Below are 13885 nucleotides of genomic sequence, written 5' to 3'. Positions count from 1 at the left end.
ATCAACCCCTTAGAAAACAGCTTAAGGTGTCTTCAAAGATCTGCAATTCTTCATTACGTTTTTAGATCAGCCTTTCAAAGTATGCAATTTTGTATATGCTGTCTAGCAATGACTGGAAAGAGAGGGGGGGCTTGTTTTCCAAAGGCGCAGAATGCCCAACTTGACCAATACTAGGGCAGTGGAAAGCCATGTGTTGGCATGTGTCATCAGGGCGTAGAGGTCTGTGGTGTTGTGCAGTAAGGCCAGGCTGAGGGTGATCGGGACTGTCTCCTGTAGTGGTCCCAGATCTGGTTCCGGTAGCCGTATTTGAGGGGTGATTTCCATAACACATTAAAAATACTGCATTCCAGCTCCCCATATCTCCAGCCTCCCGAACTAGGGCTGAGCTTAGCTTTGTGTAATTTTGCTGGGGACCAATGCCCACACAACATTTTCCAATATGAATGAGATAGAGTATGTTCAATATGTTTTCTATACCTGTAATGTACTATCTCTAAACACTATTTTCTTTGTCTTACAGATCCTTCCGGAACCTCAGCGCCCTGATTTTGTCATTTGATTTTCTCATTATAAGGCCAATTTATTCAGGAACATCTGAACTGGCTTGGTGGAGCGTACCCAAGCTTTGGCCTCCTGGGAAAAGTATCTTGGCATTCCACAAGAGTCAAAAGTTCAGGACTGCTGCCAGCATTATTCTGCCTTTATTGACACAGTAATTATGTTATTCTTGCACTTTGACGAAGAGACTTAAACTCAGGAGCCACTTTGAATCTGAGGAGCATTTTTAGACCTGGCATCCTTGGCGTGGTTTCCCCTGGCTGTTTGCCTTCAGGTCTCCTGTTTTAACTGTTTCTACTGACTTTGTTTTTGCTGGATATAGGAATCTGGGTACTTTACCCCTGATAATGACTGATAAAGTGCAAGTGCTCTCTGCTTAAAACATGGTGACATTGGCTTAGCCACAATTGGCTTTTTTTATTTTACTTATAAGTCTCTAGTAAAGTGTACCTCATGTGCCCAGGTCCTGTAAATGTAATGCTTCAAGTGGGCCTGCAGCACTGATTGTACCACTCACTTAAGGAACCCTGTAAACATGCCTCTGGCCTGCCACTGCAGGGCCCATGTGTGCAGTTTTAAACTGTCATGTCGAGCTAGCAAGTTAACTCACTTTCTAGGCCCAAATCTTCCTTTTTATTGCATACAAGTCACCCCTAAGATAGACCCTGGCCAGACCCTGGGCAGGGTACAGTGTATTATAAAAGTAAGACATGCACCTTTTATGTTTTACATGTCCTGATCGTTAAGTACTCTTAAATTCGTTTTTCACTACTGCAAGGCCTATCTCTCCCATAGGAAACATTGTGTTTGCCTTATTACATTTTATAGGTGCTATTTCTAATTAGGAAGAAATGGGATCGCCAAATTTGGTGTCTCTGGAATCACAATTTAAAAACACAACTTATAGTGAATTTGGATTTTAAATTGCAATTCGGAAAGTGGCACTTTCTAGAAAGAGGCACTTTCTTACTTTAACCATTTGATGCCTTCTGCCTGCATCTGAATAAACGTCTGGGGTGGGTGAAATCTGGCTTTGTACATTCCCTCTAGACAGACACATTCAAAGAAGGCTTGGGTGTGACAGTTGGTCCAACACATTCTGATGGGCCATCCTTGGCAGGATGGTAGGGAGGAGCAGACACCTACACCTGAAAGGGCTGCATAACCCCCTGTAGTGAGTCCAGATCCAGGGCAGGAAAGGCAGGGATGTGTGCACTTAAAAGGCATATCTTCAAAGTCTCCCCCACTTCATAGGCCCAGTTGGGTATAAGTACTGGACCTCTGACACCACCTACTCAGAACACTTCTGGAAGTGAGGACATTCTACCAGGAAGAAGGACTGCTTTTCTGCTGGAGGGACTGACACTCTGCTGGACTGCTTTGTTTCGCTGGCCTGCTGCCTGCTGCCCTCTGGCATGGGAGTGAGAATGACTGGACCTGCATCTCTACATCCCGGAACCTATGTATCTCCAAGGGTTTGTTGGCTTGCCTCCTGTTCTGAAGTCTTAGGGATGTCAAATACTTCTCTTCAACTTACAAACAGTACCTGGACTTTGCTTGCTGCAAGTCTTGCTCTGTCAAGTCATGCAAATCCAGCCCTGGGCCCTTGGAAGTGAGTATAAAGTGCTGCATCTGCCAAAACCCACGCATCTACAGTGTTGCGATGATCATAAACGATGCATCACTGCTAATGTGGGAACCAGATCAATGCATCGCACTTGGAACCACCGCTTTAGAACCACTGCATCGCTGCCACTGCATGGGGAAGATCTTTACATTGCCCCTACAGTGTTGAGAAACCCATCAGATTTGGAACCGACACATCACTGCCAGAACCAATGCATCATTGCTGTTGAGTGGGGAAATCCGGGACATCAAACCAACTGTGTGGGGATCACTGACGCATTGCTCCGCTACACACTGCATCTTATTGTTTGCGATCAGTATCAAGGTATTTTTGCTCAGCATGCTCTGAGTGGGTCCTGTATCCAGCCCACTCTCAATGCGACCAATTAACTCTTAAAGAGCTTACTGCTTATAAACACTATTTTTGCATATAATCTTATTCATATCTCAACTTCTACTGATTGCATTGTTGTCTTTTGGGTCTTGTGTTATTTATAAAACTATTCTCTGTTTTTCTAAACTGGTGTGGAGATTTTTTGTGGTGTTTTTACTGTGTTACTGTTTGATGTGTTTCACAAATACTTTACAAGTTGACTTCTGAGTTAAGCCTGATTGCTCTGTGTCAAGCTACCAGAGGGTGAGTACAGGTAAATGTATTGTGTGTTTGTGGCCTACTCTGACTAGGATTGTGTTTTCTACTTGGATAGGGTGCATTCCTCTCCCAACTAGAAGCCCAATTTCTACCAAGCATGTATTACCCAAAAAGCACACTCTCATCATTCCAAAGCATGACTGACTCCTCCAGTGACAGCTTGTTGTACACCTTACATCGAGCAAGAAATTGATAGATATCAGTTCACAATCTACCTCCACAGTGACAGAACAGCAGATAAGCTAGACAGGATGAGTCCTCTGAACTTATTGAAAGCCATATTCTTCCAGCATATATAGTTTGTCTGCTGCAACTGTTGTTCAAGTTGCCACACATATATTCCACTGTGAATGGATGTAGAGTGACAGAAATTCTTATTCATCCTATTTTACATAGTCTGTAGGTTATCTTATCAAGTCTGGTGGGAAGTTCCCGTAGGTCGGTTTAAGTAATGGCTTAAGACCCTTTTTGCTTACCAAGGCATGAGACAGGGAAAAGACTTTTCTACCAAGAACAGAAATGGCCTTTCCTGAACATTGTTCACCTCACATCAATAGGAAAATAACATGAAACCAAACGTAACAGGATTGCCATCAGCACTGAAATTCTTGTGATTGGGTAAATGTTACTTATTAGGTTGAGCATTCGAGACCTCTTGTATTTACATTTTAGTATATACTTATATATTAGTATATACCTGTATGTGTATGTACTTTGTGGTCTCTGGAGATCAGCCCTAAGACTTATCTGCTTCCTCTTAGGGACTTTTTTTTCTGTTCATCTGCCTCTATTTAACTGTCTTAATAAAATGGACTAGTAGAGGTTAGTAAAATACCAGAATTGCTTTCTGCTGAGGGACTTTATTTTTTTTATTTTTCTGACAACCGCCTCTATTGAACTTTCTTCATAGAAAACAACCATCAAAGGTCAGTAAAGTACCAGAATCACTCTAGCATTCTCTAAATTCCAGTCCATCGAAATTGTCTTCCACCAGCAACTGTAGACAATAATATTTTTTCCTCATTTTATATTGAAAACAGAGCTTTGGACTATACCATTTCCCGCTGAAAGGCAATATTTCTCTCTTTGTGTTCCCATACCTGGCGTGTCACGCAGATTGGTGCTTACTTTCCACCATGTTAAGAACAGTAGCTGTTTCAGCACCCAGGCTAATGTGCTGCATAGCTAAATACATATAAGATCCCAAAGGAGAGACCGATTGCATTGCAAATGCTTGTTTTTCTAAACTGGTGTGGTGTCCATTTGTAGTGTTTTCACTGTATTACTGAATGTGTGCACACACTGCTTCTGAGATAAGCCTGTCTGCTTGTGCCAAGCTACCAAGGGGGTGAGCAGTGGTTATTTTAGAAGTGTATCCCTCTTACCCTGACTAGGAAGAAGGGTCCCTACTTGGACAAAGGTGGAAACCTTTGCCAGCTAGAGAGCATCTTCAATGTTGAGCTGGATTGCAGTGAGATTAGTGTTGGGGCTTCTTCCCTTGCTTTAGAAAATGGTGCATGAATTGGTCAATCTTGGAAAAAAATGACTGTCGAACTTTGAAAAAAATATTTGAGAAGACAATAATAAACAAGGGAAGTATCGACATCTTGATAAGTGGTACTCGTCCTATAATGGTAAGAGGTAGATTTTGTTTGCTGGTTAATAACAAACACACCTTATTAAGCATAGGTATGTAATTTAGCTTAAGCAAATCTAAAAAGTCATGAGTGACAAAGATACCTAAATAACCTATAAGGCAAGTAGCTGAGAAATGCTGTTCCATATCTATAAGCAAGATTGAAGGAGGACAATGAAATAAAAGGACCTCTGATTTGTCCTGATTGACCTTCTAGCCCCCGATGTCAGAAAAAGATTGTATTTTATCAAGGGTGTTTTAAATATTGTGGGCTGTGCCTGCTAAATAGAGAATAATGTCATCAGGGAGCAGCCTTAATTTCAGGGCACCTGGAAGTGGAGGGCGAATCTCGGGATCAAAGTCTAAGAGCTGTCGCCAAAGGTTCTACAAAAAATGCAAAAAGCACCTGCGACATCGGACAGCCTTGTCTTGAGCCTCTGCAAATAGAAGTAAGTCCTATGCCTTGAGCTTTAATCATGATTTTGGCCTTAACATAAATTATTCAACAGAAATACTTATTTGGAGGGGAATTCCAAGCTCAGTAGGATCTCAGATAGAACATCTCACTGCATGCCATTGGCATCTCTGCTTCTCAGCATTTAGCATGATATTTGCAGCTTCGACCTTAATAGTTGAATAATAACCAAAATGCCTGTACAAGGAAATTTGTATTTAGTGACATTGATCTCCCAGGCAAAAAGTTGCTTTGGTCGCCATGTATAGCAATGAAGCACTAGGGACTAATCTTAGCGTAATCATTTTAGCGAACAGTTTATAATCGCTATTTAAAAGACTAATAGGATGATACCAACCTGATTGTTGAGGAGGTTTGTCCTTTTGAGAAAACTTACAATGACTGCCTCTCTGAAATCATTAGGGATTTTACATCCTTCCAGAATTTCATTGAATAGTTCAACTATAAAGTTAAGTAATTGAGCTGTGACTAATTTATAATATTATTCCGGAAGGCCATCATTGCCACATGCTTTGGCATTTGGCAGAAATGTAATAGTGCCTTTGATTCAGGAATTGTAATGGGTGCCCCAAACTTTTCTCGCAATTCACTATCCTGTGAAAATGACTTCATCGGGTGGAGGAAGGCCCTGATCTCGCTAGGCAAAGGGTTGCAAGTAGAAGCATGAAGGTCAGCGTAGTGATCTAAAAACACGCTACCAACTGATCGGCATGCAATTTTGCTTTTGCATTGAAGATTGCTATAATGGGCCCCTAATTACTTTTTTTCTTGACCAACTATGCTGAAAAGCACCTTGCATGTTTGCAGTCTTCATAAAATTGCTGAAAGCATGACTTATAATTGGCCAAATCTTTGGAGGTGAAAACGCCTTTAAGTCTTTGGCTTGCCCACACCAGATTAGCTTTGGATTCAGGAGTGTCAAAACTAAAGTAGTCCCTATGAACTTGCTCTAAGTCCTTTTGCAGGACAGCAATTTCCTCCTTTTTGCTTTGCTAATTTGAGCTGAATAGGAGATTGCATCTTCCCAAACGAAGGCCTTACAGGTCCCCCAAACAGAGAAGCTGGAGGCTGTGCCAATATTTCTCTGTTAAACATCAGTTAAATGCAAGTCAAAGCGACTCCACACTCATGGCTGAAATACAGCCTTACTGCATTGATAAGGATTGGTCTAATGACCATTGTGGTCAGAAAAATGTTGGAGAGTATATCTGATTTAACTCTTCCCCAGTTATATGATGCTAAGAAATAGTCAATGCGTGATGCAGAATTGAAACGTTTGGACAAGCAAATATATTCATGTCCCATAGGATGGTCTGCACGCCAAGGATCTACAAAAGCAAGATCTCATCCCTGAACAACCAGATACCCGAGCTGATTTAGCTTTTTCTGATGCTTATTTTGGTGGGAACAATCCTGTTGTACATCATGGATGCCAATAAAATCGCCCCCCATTAAAACTAGTCCCATAATCGGGACAAGGACATTGTAGACCTCTTCTAAAGGGGTCGCTTCATTCTCTATTTATTTTATTTATTTAATTATTTTGAAAGTTTTATACAGTGCGAACAAGACCCTTGCGGATATCAGAGCGCTTTACAAGGTGAGTGTCTAGGTGGCAAAGTAAAGTTCTTTACACATCAGTGTTGTATGGCGTTTTAGGATCTGAGCAATATTTCCCGATTCATGCCCTTATATTGGTACAATTCACATTGCCCTAATATAGGCATAGAATCATACCCATATTTAGACATATCCCATGCAGTCCAAATACATTTCTTGGAAAATTGGGTTAAGCAGTCAGGGACATCCCCTTGCTTGAATATTGATTTGTCCAAGAACTCATGGAGTTTACAAAGAACTACCATTCCCTTTGGGTTCTTTACTGACGTTATTATGCCCAACTTTACGTCAAACTAGGCACCTTCAAGGTATAAATATGCATTTACTTGCTCTAGCAAAACACAGTGGTTCGGAGCAGCTCGACTATCTACTTCCTCAACGCAATAAATGGAACACCACTGTCCTACAGACATCCTTTCTTGGCCTAGCTAAGATAAAAGATTTGAACAAACCGTCCATACCTACACCTACACCTGATAGTAAAAACACTACAGAAGGAGGGGTCGATGTAAAAACAATTTTACTTAAAAACAGAACTGTTTGGAAGAAATGGTTAATCTGGCCCACAGACACAAACAACTGTCAGGATAGATTCCTGAATAAGGCACAAGGGGTTACATTCACTCGGCCAGATCCAAGATATGTCCAGAGACAACATCCAGGGATAGTAACAACATACAGTGTAGGAAAACTGTGCCTTGAGTGGCTACAAAAGTCCACACTAACAGAGATAAAACAACACTTATCTTTACTTAAAGATGGCGTTGTTTTAAGGGACTTCTTACAAGGATCTACTAAACCACATCTTAAGCGTTTTATATACGCTGGTATATATGCCATTTATAATGCATCTTGGAAAGCGACACTAGCAGAGACTGCAGAACGAATACGAGAAAATGATCATATTAATTTAGAGAAATCTCTCTCTGTAGTTGACAATGGGTTTACGACTCTTTCACCCAGAAAATATGCTTTGGACAGCATAGTATCCTCTGCCATAGACATAATGGAACAGGACTTGATCATGCGACAGCATGGACAGTCACAATTGCGTTCTATAATGCTTTTAAGCTGGACGGTACAAAATCTTCATTCTGGATATGTGCCATGGCGTTTAATCAACCCCACCTCATTGTTTTCTGTATTTAACCTTACAGATAAACAAGTCACTTTGGCACAAAGAGGAGCAGACTATACGGTGCTGAGCATTGAGAAACTGGTAAGATTACCATTGACTGTTTCAGAAAAATCTGCAACAGAATGGCTAATACACAGGACAATCACTCTGCCTGTCACAATTTTCCATTCTCAATATTGTTTGAAACATATACCAGCTGGCGTATATGAAAGGTTGGGTAAAGAATACATCAAGTCAACCTGGGAATTACCATATATGCACAGATGTTGGAGTGGGGGAGAAGAAGTATTTCTTAGTGGTACAAACTGCAAAAGCGCCCTAAGTGGTACACATTTATGTCAGGGTATTAACTTACATGGAGCCTGTGACGGTTTTTCGACCAACTTATCCTGCCACCTGCAAGGTTCTCCAGCTGCAGTGCTCGATCCAATTTTTGGGCAGCTTTCTAGTGGAAGCTATATTATGTTGAATGATCACAGCTGCTGTGCCCATGCAGTCCAAATACAGGCATGGCTACTTCTACCCGTACCAAAACGTCACAACAATTTCTTGGAAAATCGGCTTAAGCAGTTAGGGACATCCCTTTGCTTGAATATTGATTTGTACAAGAACTCATGGAGTTTACAAAGAACTACCATTCCCTTGGGGTTCTTTTCTAACATTATTATGCCCGACTTTATGTCAAACTAGGCACCTTCAAGGTATAAATTATGCCTTCACTTGCTCTAGCAAGACATGGTGGTTCGGAGCAGCTCGACTATCTACTTGCCCGGCGCAGCTCGTTAAAGCAAGTGCTGAAGGAAGCTGACCCCCCAGCTGACGCACTGATCGAGAGGCTGCATTTCTCTTGGTGAGTATCCAGCTCCAGTGTTTCCAAGCTCCCCTCTAGGGGTGTTGGAAAATCAAGTCCTGAGACAGAGATACCAGACCTCCTTCATTCTAAAACTAAGGTATGGAGCTGATTAGACCCTAAGGGAAATCTTGGATAGATTCTTGGCAAAGAAACTAAACCTATGCTACACCACACTTATTTCTTCCCTCGTACTAAGACTAGGTTAGGTACATTGGGTAGATGTATTTTAGAGGCACCAGTTGAGTACTTTTAGCCTTTGTTATTTATGTATGTATTTATCCATGGTTTAGAAACCATACAATGCTTTTACAGTATTATTTTATAATACTCTTCTCACTGTACGCCTTATACTTTACAGCCTGTATTATGATTGTAGCAGTTCACTTTACTTGCATGAGAAAGAAGACTGCTCAATAAATCCTTTTATTGAAAATGCCCATCTCTCTATTTTCTCTGCACCTCTGATAAAACGTAGCATGCACGATTGACTGAGTAAAATATCTATCTATTGTTTCCACGACTCTGAAGATACATTTATTCTTGGGGAAACAAAGTTGTCATGTTTATGCGGTTGTCAGATACTAATCCCTTTTTGTGTATTCGAGAAACTTTCTAGTGACCTCTGAGCTAACTGTCACAATTAAGTTTAATATATTCGATAGAGGCCTAGTAGACATATGTCCTACGTCAAACCTATAGGATATATTATTCCAATGCAGAGAGCCTATTGGGAATATAGGAACTACACTACATCAGTTAAATGCAAGTCAAAGAGAGTATACATAACATCTCATAAGCGCAAACTAGTAAGGTACATCACAAAACTATCCTGGTGAGTCAGGCAAAAGGTAAATATATTGTCTAGGGTGCCTTGATGGTCCATTGTCATAATAAGGATCAGTAGCGAGGGTACGATTGGTCTTTAAATGTCTTTAGTCTATGCTCAGGTGAGTTTGGCCATGAGAACCGATATTACTTCTTTTTTGAAAGATGCAGTAGAGGAATTAAGTTTGGTTTCTGGGGGTAGGGCCTTCCAGATTCTGGGCGCCATGCCTGAAAAGGTTTGGTTATATGTTTTCTTCTTGTTGAATCTTTGCGGTTTCAGTAGCAGGTTTTCCGCACTTCTTGAGGATCTTATCCCACCAGAGAGTGTCAGTTGCTGAGCCAGATAGCTGGGTGCCTTGTGATTCATGACTTTATGAGTCAAACACGCTATTTTCAAATGAATTCTGGCTTCAAAAGGTAGCCAATTCAAGGATTTTAGGTCCGGGGAAATGTGGCAACTTCTTTTAGAAGCAGTGATGAGTCTCTCTGCAGCATTAATTGAAACGCTTAGAGGGGCCGCTGTAGCTTTGGGCAAGCCACAGGTCTATAGGTCCATAAACACTAACTATATGGATGATTTGCTCATAGACCTGCAGGCTAACCAGTATGCGCCTAGCTTCGGGTTCTCAAACCACAAGTATCACTTCACAAGGAAAGCTGTGGGTGAACAGAATAGCCAGCCCCGACTGCCTCATTTGCAGATGCATAGAATGCATTGGATGCATGAGACACAGATTTAGACATTGTTGGTTGCTTAGCAGAAGGTTTCAAATGTGTCTTCTGAGGCAAAAATATTATAGCTCCAGCCGACTTAAGCCATGACAAAATATATCTAAACTTGGAATGATTATTAATTCCATTGGTATTACAGGAAACAACCCTAAAGTTTTCCATTCCAGTTCCTGAGATGATCATAATAACTTATTCAATTTGAAAACCTTAGTGCCGACTTCTGACACTAAACCCATAGCCCCAAATTTTTAGCCAACTTTTACAGTTTGGACCGTGAAGTGTGTAACATGCCCCCAAGGTCTCAGAAATTTTGCAGCTGTACACATACCAGTAATACCAAATTTGCGTGGAGTTATTTTTCCAACCTGATTATCATTTTGATGCTCCACCCATCCTACTCCCTCCCCCCAGTGCCCCGCTCCCACCCTCAAGCTCTCTCCATCCCAGCGACCCACCCTGCCTGGGGCTCACCTGGGAGCTCATCTCCCCCCACCTCTGTGCAAAATCTCCCCCCTCCCAGAACCCTGCATAAACCCGCTAGATGGTGCCTTGATATGGCACCTGGAGGCTACCTAAGGATACTGAGGGCATCACAGCAAGGATATAAAAATTAATGTCACAACATTACTAAGGAATCAAAATATCCAATAAGCCATGACAAGAGTTAAACATTTCAAACTATCCCAGGGTTTGAAATTGCTTGTCCTAACCCCGCTCGCCTCACCCTTCCTCTGTGCTGCTGGATAGAGTGTAAAAAGTCATGGGCTTGTTCCGCCCACTGAAAGATGTGTGACCGCCCGAACTTTCTGCTTGGACTGCTTAGCAATGCCTGCAGGGGGACTGAGATTCTGGAAGCAGCTAATCATGCCTTTAAACTCATGGTGCCACCATGCTGAAAATGTTGATGAATTGGAAAAAATCTTGGAAGAAAAAAAATCTCAGAAGTCTGATATGCATCAGCAAGGATATGCTCCTTGAGCCAAAAATCAGCAAAGTTGAATAACATCATCCTTTGTATTTCATTCATTTGGGAATTGGACAGCAGGAACACAATGGGCTCGCGTAAGTGGTAAATCAAGATCTTGAGCAGGTGCTATCGGTATAGCTGTCTAAAGATAAGATCTGAAATTAGGCTAACCACGTTCTCCCACCCTTCAGGTATCCCAATGAATCTGAGGTTAGACTAGCATGATCTATTCTCTTTGTCGATCTTAATCTGAAACTCTGCCAGATTAGACTGTAATTTATGAAAATAAAGATTCCTGCTGAGCCATGGCATCTCCTAAATTCGAGACTCATTGTTCGGCATTAGAGATCCGTGTGGTAACCTGTTGCATATTGGTGTGAATTAAACTTAATTGGTGCTCTGTTCTGTAGGCCTCATTTTCAGAGATTTTCATTGACTTGAATTCACCAAGGATCTGATGGAGGAGTATGTTCATTTGTGAGGCATGTGATTCACTTACATCAAAGGTTGGCACTTGCACTTGTGCGGTTGTGGGGCTCAGAAATTACAACCAAATATCCATGGAATACTCCCATCATTCACCTGCAAGTTTTCCCATATCATGGCTGAAGCAGGGGCATTGAGAGCCTGTTGTAGACACACTGATCTAGCCTTTGTGACTGGAGTTGATTTAAGTCCAGCTCCCCTAGTAAGAGAGACATAGTTGGGTTGTTTCGTATTGCACACAGGATTGGTAGCCGAGAAAATCTTAGATGTCCGGTCTCTTGAGAGTATCTTCTTCATAATATAGGACCAGCACTAGGAAATGACTGTGGAGGCTGCACACCGCACCTGTGACTATACAGGCTGCCTCCACAGCTGTCCACTGGTATGCTCTACCCAGAGGAAAGCCTATTGCCCCCTCTGAGTTCAGGATCTAGTTGACAGCTTTGTGATGCTAATTACTGATGTAGCGCACAAATACATTTTTCATTGTAGGGGTGCATTAAAAGCACATGTGTAGACTTCATACGCATAATCCTTTGTTGTGTTAACCTGAGTGTTAGAATCTTGTAACGTGATAACATAAACGTGATGTGTTTAGGCTAAAATGTAGAATATATGAAGATTACGTGGAAAATGAATATAACTAACAGAGAACATTAACTGAACAGATGGGTTGTGTCATAGACAAGTATTTCGTTATTGATAGTGTTTATTATTCATATCATTTTATATGCCATTTTATATGTAGATGAAATTATTGACTGTATATGATCTAATTTCTATGTAAATTTTTAAAGCTCATGTTCCATTTTTCTTATGTTAGCTGACTTTTGTGGGCCTGTAATGCATTTTCCCTAGAAACACCCACATTAGAATTAATAATTGCGTTTCATGTGCACATTGGATTCTGTTCTTTCTCGCATTTCTGTTGCAGGTGGCAGAGTCATCCTTGTTAGCTAGAATAATGTTTTTGTTTTAGGAGTTGATACTGATAATGGAGAACTGTTGCACTTTCTCACCAGAGAGAAAGTCTAGGAATCAAGGTCATCTCATCACTGCTCTGGAGTATCGCTGCCCAATGGAAAAGTACCTATGAGGATGTGGCCTGACCAGATAGTGTGATTCGTGAAGAATACAATACCAGTGCTATTGATGTATTGTAACTAGGGAAAGAGTCCCACATACTTCTTCTATGCCTAGAAAGAGAAAGCATCTTAGAACGAGCACTGTCGTAGTAGCTTAATGCTGCTTGACCTAACCGAAGTGGGGAGACTTCTAAGCAAGGCTTCACACGCTGACACCTTAACTGATTTTCACCCTGCAAAATGCTTATTTAGGAATTTCACATTAGTGCTAGTTTAGGGACAAATTAATGCTTTATTCCCATAAACTTTTGATGCAGGGGAACATGGCCGTTTGTTCACTAATCTTTTGTATCTTGTTTCTCGAACTAATTATCTTGTGCATGTTGAACCACCTTAATTTTATTCATAGACTTGGTTTTGTACTAGTCCCAATGTATTTCTACACCTTCATTTTGAGGTATCTGTATGTTCAGTTATTTTTGGCTTTATAATAAGCCAACTATCCTTATTTGGTAGTCTGTGATTCTTAAGAGACATAGTGAATTGGAATTGAAATGATTGACCCGCTAACGATTTCACTCCCCCCACGCTTTCATACTGAGAAAAAGTACCATTGACTCAAAGCTCAAAAGCAGATCTAGAACGTGGAAACTCGGCTCCTTCATTACCATAGTATACTGTGCGGTCTGGGCTGTAGGTATTAACTAATTTGATATGGTTGGATAACACTACTGGAACACTTCGAATCGCAGCAGTGAATAGGCTCCCCCTGTTGGTACCCCCTTTCTCCCTCTCTCCACGCACACTTGGCTGTTAGTCTTTTCCCAGCAAGGAAACACTGACCCTTTTCAGTGCTGATACAAATACTAGAACCGGAAAGTTCGAGGCCGGTTCATAAAAGTTTCTTTGAAATGACTTTTGGAGAGCGTAAAGAGAAAAAATTCCATTCAGACTCACCATACCTCAAGTGCTGCATTGATCTCGGTGCCCACATTCATTACATTTCCAAACCAGTCCTCCGTGTATTGAGAGAGGGAAAGGGAAAGAGGGCAGCATAACTCTCCTGTGAGTCTCGTTCCTCAGTGCATTCAACAAACAAGCCGCAGTTCCATGGAGTCGGTGCTTCTAGGCCCCGCTGAATGCCCATACGAGGCCCAAATTTCCCTCAGTGAGCGGCCAAACGCCGTTCCCGCCATCTCGGATGCCATCAGAAGCCAGAAGTGACCTCAGCC

At 41.5% G+C, this 13885-nt stretch overlaps 1 long non-coding RNA gene across 1 annotated transcript in view; it reads left to right on the top strand.

The window, feature by feature from the left end:
* The window catches only part of LOC147747545 (uncharacterized), a 250022-nt gene extending 247327 nt beyond the window's left edge, over positions 1-2695 (top strand). Inside the window, exon 3 of the long non-coding RNA XR_015299673.1 lies at positions 521-2695. This is a non-coding gene — a long non-coding RNA (uncharacterized LOC147747545). The remainder of the gene's footprint in view (positions 1-520) is intronic.
* The last annotated feature ends 11190 nt before the right edge of the window (positions 2696-13885 follow it).

Source organism: Lissotriton vulgaris, chromosome 1_1 (assembly GCF_964263255.1).
Source record: "Lissotriton vulgaris chromosome 1_1, aLisVul1.2, whole genome shotgun sequence".
NCBI classification, from domain to species: Eukaryota; Metazoa; Chordata; class Amphibia; order Caudata; family Salamandridae; genus Lissotriton; species Lissotriton vulgaris.
The sequence above is the reverse complement of the archived record's forward strand: the minus strand, read 5'-3'. Positions and strand labels throughout refer to the sequence as shown.